This window comes from Photinus pyralis, unplaced genomic scaffold (assembly GCF_008802855.1).
Source record: "Photinus pyralis isolate 1611_PpyrPB1 unplaced genomic scaffold, Ppyr1.3 Ppyr1.4_LG7, whole genome shotgun sequence".
In the NCBI taxonomy this organism is placed as follows: Eukaryota; Metazoa; Arthropoda; class Insecta; order Coleoptera; family Lampyridae; genus Photinus; species Photinus pyralis.
The window spans coordinates 40,857,087-40,869,904 of NW_022170738.1; positions in this window are offsets into that span (position 1 = coordinate 40,857,087).

A 12,818-nucleotide genomic window follows, 5' to 3' on the forward strand; every position below is an offset into this window, starting at 1 on the left:
TTACTTATATCTATAATAGGATAGGAATATTGCCAATTTAAAATTGTGTCTTCCCAATTTTTTTCCACAGGCTTACAATTATGTAAAATGCCTACGCCTTTAGCATGTGGCTGTCATTCCGAAATTCAATATATTCGTGATGCTGGTTATTAATTACAAACCCTGCAATAAAATTAGAAACTACGTTAAAGGATCATCCATCAATGCCACCAAAGTTTTTCAATTGAACATAATAGTTTCCATCTACTGTGAGAAGAGATTCTCGAAAGAAGTACTATCTTTATTGTCGGGTAGGGTTTTCAAACAAAATAAACAGTGGAAGTTAGAAGTGTTGTATTTATTTATGGCAAGTTTAATGCTACGCCATTTTGCGATATCGTCCAGGAGCGTATTTTAAATTCGTTGCGAAGACGAAATGTACAGAATCTTCCCGTGGGAGAAGTAAACTAGATGAACGCCACTTTATGACTGAACAATATGTGAATAGCTTTAGAAAAAGAAAAGGCAGCAATATGGTTTTGCGCTGAAGAGTCTAGTTGTTCATATATTCATCGCCGTAAAATAAGAGCTCATTTTTAATCCAAAGCTTATCAATACGTGATTTAATTGCATTCTGTGTTGCGCTATATTCGTGGTTTTGCCTCCCGGCTTCCAAAATAATGCCATGCCATTGGGCTCATAATTATATGCCCAACCGATATTGCGAATGACATTTCTATTAGAACTTAATTACGATAGAGATAATTATGTCATCGGAAATTGTTTCAAATAATAAACTAATTTAATGGAAATATTCACCTATTTTTGGTTTCTGTAGAAAGATATTTATTTTCCTTGTAAGAACAAAGTTGTGCACATATCAACATCAAAGGTGGAGAAGACCAATGAGAAATTATTAGGCACAGAAAAAATGATGGTCGTGTAGTAGTACCATAAAGATACCTGATGTCACGACTTAGTTACATCTGAAGTTCAAAATCTAATGCTCTGGTTTGATCGAACTTGCATGTGAACTTAATTGATTGAATATATTAAGTAAACGAAGGCGATCAAATTCTATGTTCCTTTCTTAGTTGCAATGCAATACCTGTCTCTTATTCACGTGTCAATGCTAAATTTGATCCTTATTTAAAATTCGTCTTTACCACATTTACTGGTACTGGTACTGTTCACAATGTACACACACCTCGGAATGCTAAATAAAATTCTACTCTAACCAAAGCAATTGTAAATAGAATTTTCCAATCAATGAAACGAAATATCCAAAAATCCTTTGCTTGGATTCGATTCTTATCAAAATCCGTTTCATGCAAATAATTTTCACAGGTTGATTCCTTTAGGAATATTAAAATTACTTCGAACGAAATTCCTTATGCAAGTTCCTAAAAATAACCGTTCACTACTACAAATAAAAGAATTTAGAATAACTTATATTTATTATTATCATTTACGTGGGTAATATGCGGCAACACAATAATTAACTACTGTTAATTACATTCAGTTAATTGGCCGGACTAAAATTCCAAACTTCGGTAGTCGAGTAATGCCCATTGTAACATGGAATTTCGGGTCACTCGCAAAAGGTTTGCGATAATGAAATAAACTGCAGGATCTTGCAGTTTACATGCTCGTTTTCGCTTAACATGGGAAAACTAAAATCGGTTATAAATTAATGAAGACAAATCATACAATATTAATTTTCTCTCGTCTTCTAATGGACGAGATCTTTCGTGGGATGCAATTATGTTCGGCAGCTGATTTTGCTTATCAGCGATTAAAACGGCTGTACAAATTGAAACGTTACTTTGATCTTCTAGTTTTCTTCCTTTCTGCCCTCGAAATTGACCGGGGATTAACGATTTCCGAGCATATTTCTCGGTACGGTTAATTTTCCCCCCATTGTACCTCCCGACACCCCCGTAGCGCAACCCCGAATAACGAGTTCCAAGCGATTTCTCCACTTTTTCATATTGTTGTGCGCAGTGGTATGCGTTCAACCATAACTACAAATTAAAACAAAATTCCTGAAAGACAGAAACGCTTACAAAGCTTGTTTGGACATATTACCTCGCACGCAGTCTTGGACAAATATGTAAGTAAGAAAATCTTAAAATTACTTATAGTTTTTTTCTCTTTTAATAATCCTAATAATCTGGTCGTTTAAAGGTTTGCGATAAACAAGGCGCACTTATCACACAAACTCTTATAGCTTCTGAACTTCACTTTTATTTAACACACAAATTTTGATGATAAACAACATAACTTGAAAAATAAAATGGCTAACTGCCGGTGGCTGTTCAGACGGTACAAACTTTTAAAATCAAGAGAACCTTAACAAAAGGCCCCACGATTCACTAACTGCTTGCTTTTTCAACTAAATCACGCGTACAGCCTGAATAAAAATAGCGTAAAGTACACGCTTTTTCCCACCGTCGCATTGTTTCCACTATTTAACGAAACACCACTACCACATTATTTGGAGACGTACATCAAAAACACCACTACCACATTAAAATAATCTCCTTCCTCTAGCGCATTCAAAAACCGTCAATTATAATTAGATTTGATAACGCCAGCTTCGACAGAACATAGTTAACCACGTGCATATCTGGTTATCAGCAACAGATTTTCGTTCAAATTAATTTGCCTGATTCGTCTGATATCAAAAGCTCTTATCACAAACACTTAAATGAACCTTTTATAAACTACGCAAAATTTGACCAGATGTGTCTTATTTAAATTAAATAAATTACACAATTACAAACAATTCTAAAATGGAAAAACAACTACGGAAATACAAATTCAGATCAAATAAAGCAATTCTGTGCTTACTTGTGCAGGGTGCTTCAAATTCTTGTATACAGTGTAGGTTAAATGGGGGTAGTTTTCCCTTTTTGTGACTAAAATCACACATGTGAAATTTTTGAAAAATCTTTGTAAATAACTGATATCGCCGACAAAATTTCGTTTTCATTTTCTGTAGTTTCTGACAGACCCGTTACCCAGTCTCCATAGAATCTCCAGTACCTAATTGCAAAAAATGGTCCTTTCTTCTGCTTTGTTTTCTGCATCTTTCTGCTGTCATCACAACCCTATTCATATCTTACTTTTTATTCTCCCTCAGTTCACAGTAGCACAGTCTATAGATGTATCTGTGGATCCCTACGTTATAATATTGTAGGGAAAACATGGTTCAAAGTACGTTCACTTTTAGGGTTAATTACCGCGCATCTTTAAAAATGTAACGCGTAATATATTCAATTTAAAAATAATTAGAATCATTTCAGAAGAACGATTTACAGTTTCAAATCCACACCACAATTAATTTCGTTAATTTGATCCTTTTATGCACCCAGATCATCCCCGTCACCACAATTAGAACATTTGTTGTGGAAATAATAGATACAGGAATGAATAATTTAGGCACACAACTTTCCGTACAGTCCACTGGTTGAATTTAGGGATGAACACAACTCAAACAAGTTTGTATTTTAATCTAACTGTCTAAATTGGGTCACTTATTCAAAGCGTTTCTTCGAGGGACTGTTGCAACTATAAAATTCTATTCTTAAAGAGCGAAATTTTATTTCCACTGAATCCGACAATAAATAATTTCAAATTCTGAATGTTTGCAAATAACATTTTAATTTGATTAAACGTTCAAAAGTTTGCCATAAATCGAAATGTAGCATACAAAAATACGTATCGCGAAGCGCTCAAAAGCAACTCCTTTTCACACTTGAATGGATAGAAAAACTATCGACAGAGTACAGAAATAAATTTCTTCTGTTTCGAACTTTGTGGGCTAATGCAGTGTTGCTTGAAACGTGTTTACGGTTCGCTGGGGTTGCAATGTACGCCAACTATGTCGATTCATACTTTCGCGAGCTATTTTTCGCCTGCGATAATTAAAGCTTTTGAAATGTTTTCAAACCTTGAAGGTGCTTTCAAAGTACTTGTTAAAATAAATTAGTTTCATATCTATGCAGACATTCAAAGACGCACGTTTGAAATTATGCCGTTTTACAATGCCTTCTTGGGATAAATGGCTTCATATAGATAGTTTCCACCATTCTCCTCGGAGCGTATAGTTTTACTTATAAGAAGCGCAATAACACGGGAGACTCATATTTTACGGTTATTTGGCAGCAGCTTGAGTAGTTTTAAGGGATTTGGAAGGTTGTCGTGGTAAACTCACGGAACTCCAACAGCAAAATTGAAACTTTCCACGGAAGTTATTGAGGTTCATCGAAACCGACCGACTGTTAAAATAATAAATTAGGTATCCAAATGATTTCCGATTTTCATTGCAGAAACACGAATGCTCAATTACGTTCTAAATGTATAGGTATTATGTTAACAGGTGATCTATAGATTGACAGGCGTTAATTGGGTGGCAATAACAGCCAATGCTAAGCATAATGTAGGTCTGTAGGGGGCAAATGCGTTTATTGCGCGGTTGAATTCAATTATGCAAGATCAAAGGGTGTAAACCAAAATTGTGCTCCATTATGGAGCCTCCATAATGAAAAAGCACAGATATTAACAGCTATAACCAAAGAGGGTAGGGAAATAGTATTCCCCCTTTCCCTTTATAAAAAGGAATTAAATCAATTTGCCACAACGATCATGAACCCCCTTGGAGTCACGCAAGTAGTACATGGCTGTATAATTTAGTGTGTTGGAACATTTTTAACATATTTTTGAAAAATACTTCTGTGAATTTCATCCGCTCGTCCCAGTACTTGAGATCTTAGTACTAGACTTTGTAGAAACGTGGGCTTTTTTTGTTGAATAGGTTAGTATTTTAATTTGTTAAGAGGTTTCCAAGAAATTTTGACAGCAGATACTATTGATTATTAGTGAATCCAACGCTTTAGTCAGTCGCGCGAGTGCGGCACATTTAGTCTGATATATTTCTAATGAATTATTCCGAAAGGAATCCCAGGCAGGAAAATGTGTTGCAGCAGGCGGTACAAGTTACAACTAGAGAAGAAAGTCGAGTTTTTCGTTCGTTCGCTAGCTATATACGCTCTTGTATCAAATTTTGAACTTGAGTTGAAAAACACTGTCTTCTCAAGTGTTACACACAATTTTTTCTGAAACCACTTTAGAAACAATTATACTTTCGTCTCTAAAGAAAATGTGATTTTTCTCTCTAGTGAGGAAAGTAAAAAACAATTGCTTCACTTCATTATTGTTGATTGTGGTTTCTGAAATAGTTATTTACATTATTAGTGCGGGAACAGTTATTTTGAAGATGAGCGCGAAGTTTGGCGGCGCGAGTGCGCAACGCGCACGAGCGACGCAGCTCGCGCGAATCAATCAAATGCTGTTCACGCACGTAACATGTATTCTATTTTTTGCACGGATTAGTTAAATCGAATTTATATAAATTCAAATCCTTCAAATCCAAGGAGTGCAAAAATGTAATAACAATAGCCGTCAGTAAAATCGTTACTTTTACGAGTACAACATCAAAGGATGTGCAACAGCAGTATTTTGATGTTTATAGAAATATTGTTTATTGCTTATTTTGTTTCATAATCTGAATTATATGTGTAACAAGTTTCTGGAGAGCTCTCAAGAACTTCCTTTCATTATTAATTAATGTAAAAGGTTATTTATTTTGAAACCTGTCGTTGGCCATATCAATTACGGCGTAATAATTACTCTTTAATTCCCTAATTTGACCATCATCCTGCTATGGTTTCCGAGATCCTCATGATATACATCCTTATCTTTGACACAATGTATAAGCACCTATTGTCTTACTATAGCGTGTATATTAGTTACAATATTATTTTTGAAAAAAAGTGTGCGGACAGGGGCAAACTATAATTATACAAAAGTATGCCAGCATCACCAGTACTGAGTTAAAATTTACATTTTTGTAGTAATGCCCCAGGAAAATATACTATTTCCTCATCAGCTGGTTAGGTTTTCATTTAACAAAGTTTACTCTCTTCTCTGCGGAAATTACCTTTGCATAATTAACACGCGTTGCATTTATAATTTAAATTTTACCTGTATTTACAAATAGTTAAAAGTAACGAGTGGAAATATGATGTGATGCCGCTGTAATTGTCGTTCACCAGATGTATACATTATTCCGTGTGACAAACTAAATTGAAAAAGGAAATAGGTTTTCTCTTTGCGGTCCGCAGCAATATTTAACACAATTTTCCTACATAACGCTTGCAAAGCTCGGTTAAAGCTTCTCAATTACAAAAACAAAGCTTTACGTTACAATTAACTTTGAATGCAAAATTTTGTTACAACATACTTTTCTGACACGTTAAAAATGGAACTATAAACATCAATTAAGCAGCATGAGCTGGTAGCATCGTGTAAATACAAAATATGCTTGCAAAAGCCGAAAGCTCTACAATCTTCCTAATATTACTTAAAATACGTTTTCAGTCGGAAACCTTATTAAGTTTCATAAAAATTTCATGGCAATGAACAAGTACACTAATTTAACCCGCTTTCTCCGTTTTCCTTTTGAAGAAGGCAAATCAGAAGTGACATATTTTAAGCATACAATAAAGTACCCAATAAAAGTTCAATTACTTATTTGTAAGCTCTCTAAGATAAATTTCAGTAGTTACCTCCATTTCCCGCTTCGTCTCTTATTACAAATAATACGATTTCACTGCTTTTGGGTTATTGGGTACTGTAAATGATTTCGCCATTCATGGATATTGCCATAGCTTTTAAGTTTCGTAAAAAATCCCCACTCCTTGGTGTTTCGAAGTCACTGAGTATATAATTGAAGCGCCAATTATCGTAGCAGTTTCATCAGAAGCATCTGCTGACGCAAACAACGTTCTCGAATCTTGTGGAAAAGAAATCGCCAATTTTTAAATACGCAACTTAGATTCGTCACTTTTGGATATTACGGCAGAAAAGTTGATACTAGATATGCTAATAGATTCTACTGACCTCCATGATTAGATTAATACCGATGAAAGCTTGTTGGAGGTACATCAAGGAATCACGGAACAAGAGGACAATGAAAACGAGGTCAATGCTGCAAATCATCCAATTGGCAACCAAACGCTTGGTGAACGAAGAGTACAAAATAATGACAATTGTAAAGTAAATAAAACGGTTATATAAATGATACAGAAAAACAATACGGCAGAGATAAGAACAGTATCAGACATTATTAGAAAAAACAGCAATAAAGAGAATATCTGGAGAACATACGCCCACTCCTTTCAAGATGCAAGAAACTTTGTTCTGGCCTTCTTTAGAAAACCAACTAACTATTAGAAATAACATAAAACACAGGGAAAAATTACCGGCTGTTGCATATTCCTCAAGCTGGCAGGAATACCACAAAAGGAAATTAGAGAAAAAACAGACGGAGCAGAGAAAAGAAGAAGAGAGAAAATTGACAAAACAGCAAAAAGTACATTAAATCAAAAATGAGGAAGTAATTGATAAAAAAAATCAGCCTCGATCGGAAACTGACCAGTACGATATTGTAGACCACGTGATCGTCGAATACGATTCTGAATATTTTCCTGGTTTGGTTATTGACATGTTGGAATAATAATAACTAGAAATGGCTCAATGTTGGTGATATTTTAGAGTATACGATGATGAAAGCATAAGCGTAATTGCGGGGCTAAAACACTTAAATAAACGTGGTGTATATATGGGATACCTGAAATGGAAAAGGTAAAAAAAAAGGTTTTCGCCTTAAGGCTAGTAACTTTTGCCGCATTTTCCATAAATTGGTGGTTCCTTCGCGGTCTTAGAGAGTAGACGCGTTACTTTTGCGCTCGTAAGATTTTTGTTAATTACGAAGTTTGAAAATGCCAATATTTAAAGTCTGTGCATCGTGTAACGTTGATATCAATTTCGATAAAGATGCCATGTGCATGTGTGATAAGTGTCACCTGCCTTATCATACTGCCTGCACAGGGTTATCTCGCACTGATGCCCAATTACTGATTTCTTCTGCTACACGCAGACCAGCATTCCATTGTGATAACTGCGTAACAGAAAAAGCTCAGGTAACTGAGTTACTTTTTTTTTTTTTTTTTTTTTTTTAATTTATGTTAATTTCCGGTTCAGCTACATAGAAAAGCTACACACAGAATTGTTATAATGTTCACTATTTACAATATCAATCACGTAGAGAGGGCTGCTAGTTACTAAAAACCATAACCGGTCTACAAGCGGAAATCCAGCAACTTAAAGAAAAAGTTGACTGTCTTGAACAGCAAAAAACCACGTCTGTAAGTACAGAGGAAATTATAAATGAGGTGAATGAGAGGAAAAAACGCGCCAGTAATGTTCTTATCTTCAACATCGAAGAGGGCGAGAAGCCTGATAAGGATGTAATCACGGAAATTGTAACTACTGTAAACATTAATCCTTCAACGATCCAATATTTTCGTCTGGGGCAACCCATGACGGGCAAGAATCGTCCAGTTAAGATTCTACTACAAAACGAAACCGAAGCCCTCGCAATACTCAAAAATAAACCCAGAATTTCTCAAAAATTTAAAGAAATAGCCATCGCATCTGATCAAACGCCGCTTCAACGCAAATATCTTTATGAACTTCGAGAGAATCTATACAAGAGGCAACAAAACGGAGAAAAAAACATTACCATAAAGTATGTTCAAGGTACTCCAAAAATTGTTCCCGCTGCCAGTGAAAGAAAAAACTAAGTGTTTCCGTGAACTGTTACTATCAAAATGTGCGTGGCCTAAACACTAAAATACAAGCATTATTGAGTGAAGTATCTGTGTGTCCATACAATATTGTCTGTTTAACTGAAACATGGCTAAACCCAAACGTAAGTAGCTCAGAACTATTTCCTGATCACTATACTACCTTTCGTCATGATCGAAATTTTGGAGAAGTGAGTGCAACTAGAGGTGGTGGCGTGTTAATATCAGTGAATCTTGACAGTTGCGTTAAAATTGATCCACTTGATCTGACTTTTATAACCGAAATATTTAAGAGCATTGACATAGTCGGCTGTAAAATCCTCTGTGGTAGTTTTGAAATGTACATTATTAACTTATACATTCCCCCAGGTCTATCTGTTGCAGAATTCTGCGACTTCATGGAGACATTTTCACTTATAAATCAGTTATGCAACAGTAATATTATTATAACCGGCGATTTCAATCTACCCAGTTTTGTAGATGTTGATAATTATCAAGACAGCAAATGTAAACGTTTTATACACTTTACTGAATTTATAAACTGTAATCAGTTAAATGACATTTACAATTGCAACAACAGACTGTTAGATCTAATTATTAGTAATGTTAATTTAAAGGTGTCTAAAAGTGATAACATTCTTGTGCCTGAGGACTCGCATCACCCTGCACTAGATTTTGATTTTGATTTTAATGCTACTTTAACTAAGAGTGTGCCTAACTTTAAAGTGCGAAGTAACACTAAGATATACAATTTTAAAAAGGCTAATTTTAATAATTTATATTTTGAAATTATTACTATTGATTGGAATTGTCTTGCACAATTCGTAGATATAAATGAAGCGTGTAAAAAAATCTATTCCATACTAGAAACTTGGTTTTTGACCGGAACGTTCCCTTCTATAACCATAATCTACAGCAGAGTAAACGGAAATATCCGATTTGGTTCACTAAAGAATTAATACGAAATCTAACATATAAAAAGACTATGCATAAAAAATATAAAACCACGAATTTGCAGCGCTATTATGACGAATTCAAACGTATGCGATCGGTGACTAAAGCTCAACTATCATTGCTGCATCGAAAACATTTGAAAGAAACGGAAGGTTTGCTCATGTCCGATCCGAAATGTTTTTGGTCCTATATACGAAAGAAGAGCGGTAGCACTCGCGTCCCTGGAACACTGAACTATAACAATCAAACTATCGATAGCCCACAATCAATTGTGGACACTTTCGCCGAATACTTCAAAAGCGTTTATAAACAACCTTCTTCAACAAGCGATACGGTGCCTCCTAGTATATTTAGTGAGCTGATTAATATCAAAGCTAATGTCAGTGAGGAAGACGTTATCGCTGCCATAAAAAAACTAAAAAATAAACCCACTGCAGGAACTGACCAAATTCCAGCGTACCTAATTAAAGACTGTGCCCGCATATTTTCGATACCACTGTCAATGTTATTTAATTTATCACTTAAAAACTGCGTTTTTCCATCAGTATGGAAAACTGCAAGGAGCTCTCCCGTACTAAAATCTGGATCTCAATCGGATGTGGAAAACTACAGACCCATATCTATACTCTGCAATTTTTCCAAAGTATATGAGATAATGCTTCATGAAAAGCTGGCTTTTCAATTTAAAGCACATTTGTCGGAGCATCAACATGGATTTCCATCGAAGCGATCGACTATAACAAATCTGGCCTGCTTTACGGAGTACTGTCTGGAAACTTTAGACGAACAAGGCCAAATTGACACTATATACACTGATTTTCGTAAAGCCTTCGATCAAATTGACCATAACATTATACTTGGCAAGCTAGAGAGCTATGGTTTTAGCAATTCGCTACTTAAGTTGCTGAGGTCTTACCTGTTACACAGGAGACAAATTGTATCATATGGCGGGTATAATTCAAAATCGTTTACCCCAACATCCGGAGTGCCCCAAGGATCTAACCTGGGTCCATTTATATTTTTAGTATTCATTAACGACTTACCAAATTTCATTTCTGCTAGAAAATTGATTTACGCCGATGACATGAAAATATTTAAAAAGATAAATAATATACATGACTGTCAGATTCTCCAGAACGATTTAAATGTTATATATGATTGGTGTGAAAATAACAAACTACACCTAAACATTACTAAATGTAAAGTGGTGTCATACTCACGAAAAATCAACCTCTTCGTTATACATATACAATAGCCAACGAAACGTTAAATAGAGTCACCATGGTCAAAGATTTAGGCGTCACTTTTGATAATATGTTAACGTTTGCGTTTCATATTAATGACATGGTAAATAAAGCAATGAAAGTAGCGGGGGATGTTATACGCGTCAGCGCGGAATTTTCCAGCATCGCAACAATTAAATCTCTCTACACAACATTGGTTCGACCTAAACTGGAATACGGAGCAATCATATGGAGTCCACTGTACAAAAAGTACGAAAATGACATCGAACATGTGCAGAGGAGAATTATTAAATATATGTGTTTCCGCAAGGATGGTCACTACCCGGAAAGAGGCTACCCCCAGGCAATTATGCTAGAAAACTTTGATCTTGTCCCGCTAGTAGTTAGGAGAAGGCGAATGGCTGTTACTTATCTATATAAGCTTTTGCACAACCTAACTGACTGCAATTTGCTACATAACTCGATAAAATTTTATATACCACGTCCCTCATCTAGGAATAAAATCACATTTCAATTGCCAAGATGTAGAACCAATATCAGACAAAGCTCACCGATTTATACAATGTGTTATCACTATAATGATATTTCAAGTCATGTAGATATTTTTCACACTCCATTACCTATCATTCTTAATTATATTACTTAGTTATTATTTTTTTTTTACGAGTTAGTTACTTCATTAATTTTTACTCTCTCACTTATAATTTTGTCCTATTCTAGGGTTTTGTATTACACCTGTTTGGACAATAAAGATTATTATTATGGTCGGTGTTTCTTGTGAGAACTCAGGTCTAGCCTGGTTAACTAATCGCACGGATTAAAATCAAGTAACGATTAGTGTCTGTGTCTGTGTCTGGTGAGGTTATGTAGGGTCCTAAAAAAAAATAAAAAAATAAAAAAAAAATAAAAAAAAAATCACACACGTACATTTAAATCTAGGGATAGTATGTAATTCATACTTACCAACATACCTATTGATGGGCACAATAGCCAACGCTATCAGGAAAGAGGAAAACAAAACAAAACAAAAAATCATTATAATAATTCCTGTAACTTTATTAAATGGAGTTTATTGTGTAAGTGTTTCTTTGGCTTTGCGTTTGGGTTGAATACGAGTGGGTTGTGATAACGTGGTGTGTTTCTGTGAAGAAGGAGGTTTGTGTTTTTTAATTGTATTTATGGTGTTTCTTTGTTCCTGAGGTCGTATTTGTGAGGTTGCTTGGGTTTTTGGTGGAGATATTGCAGTATTTTGTGAGCCTGTGTTAAGGTTTTTGTGTTTCGGTTGTATACGAGTGGGTTGTTTCTGAGAAGAAGGAGTATTGTGTTTTTTAACTGTGCTAGGGCGTGTAACTTTATTGGATGGACCTGTCTTTCTAGTACATGTTGCGTTACTTGTGTTTATGGTGTTTCTTTGTTCTTGAGGTTGTATTTGTGAGGTTGCTTGGGTTATTGATGGAGATATTACAGTATTTTGTGAGCTAGTAGTGCTGTATAGGTTTCTGCGTTTGGGTTGAATACGAGTGGGTTGTGATAACGTGGTGTGCTTCGGTGAAGAAGGAGTTATGTGTTTTTTAATTGTGCTCGGGCGTGTAACTTTATTGGGTGGACCTGTCTTTGTAGTGCATGTTGCGTTACTTGTATTTATGATGTTTCTTTGTTCTTGAGGTTGTATTTGTGAAGTTGCTTGGGTTTTTGGTGGAGATATTTTAGTATGTTGTGAGCCTGTAGTTCTGTTAAGGTTTTTGCGTTGCGGTTGAATACGAGCGGGTTGTGAAATTGTGGTGTGTTTCTGTGAAGAAGGAGTTATGTGTTTTTTAACTGTGCTAGGGCGTGTAATTTTATTGGGTGGACCTGTCTTTGTAGTGCATGTTGCGTTAGTTGTATTTATGGTGTTTCTTTGTTCTTGAGGTTGTATTTGAGAGGCTGC